This window comes from Sinocyclocheilus anshuiensis, unplaced genomic scaffold (assembly GCF_001515605.1).
Source record: "Sinocyclocheilus anshuiensis isolate Anshui unplaced genomic scaffold, SAMN03320099.WGS_v1.1 scaffold1973, whole genome shotgun sequence".
NCBI lineage: Eukaryota > Metazoa > Chordata > Actinopteri > Cypriniformes > Cyprinidae > Sinocyclocheilus > Sinocyclocheilus anshuiensis.
Window position 1 is genome coordinate 27,702 of NW_015538051.1, and position 683 is coordinate 28,384.

The 683-nt window shown below is 38.1% G+C and overlaps 1 protein-coding gene across 1 annotated transcript in view; it reads left to right on the plus strand.

Moving 5' to 3' along the window:
* Positions 1 to 683, plus strand: part of LOC107681864 (gastrula zinc finger protein XlCGF57.1-like) — an 83,620-nt gene that overhangs the window by 268 nt on the left and 82,669 nt on the right. The gene's annotated exons all lie outside the window — the stretch shown is intronic.

The following is a 683-nucleotide window of genomic DNA, read 5'->3' on the forward strand; positions in this document are numbered from 1 at the left end:
GATATGTGTGTTCATTCAAAGAAAGGTTTTCCTATGAATTAATTAGAGAAGAGTCCATTTTTATGGGCATTATGTGTTTTTCCTTAGGAGACATGGAGGGAGAGTTGCTCTGCCCACATTCCTTTAAGCAATAAAACTAGTTTTATCAGATGGTTTGTCTTTGGTTGCCATGGAACCAGAGGCCTGTTCTGCCCTTTTAAGGTGTTAGTTGTATTTCGGGGGAAGGGTCCATAGACCCTCGTAATTGGCCCTTTGGTTAGGTGAGGGGGCGTTAGATATTATTTGTTAAATATAACAAAAAGTTGTGTGTCTGATTGGTCCAAATGCTACACCGCACTCAGCTACATCTCCATGAAAATCAGCGCACAACAATCGCTTTGGGTCTATTGTGTATTGAGCCACAGCTGTACTTTGTCCATTTTGTTGGTTAATGCTCAGACATTGGTTCAAGTAGTTTTCAGTTTTCACATCTTTTAGGCTATGTTTACACTAGTGCGTTTTTGCATGACGGTAAATGATTTGTATGTGATTTTCATGAGATTCTGCCTATTTTCTTAATACAGAGTGTTTATGTAAGAAATGCTAAGCAGATGTAACAATTAGCTTGACATAAAAGGCTACAAATAACATATTTCAGCAACATTATATGGCCAAAACACATATTAGAGCGCAGTCTGATGTTA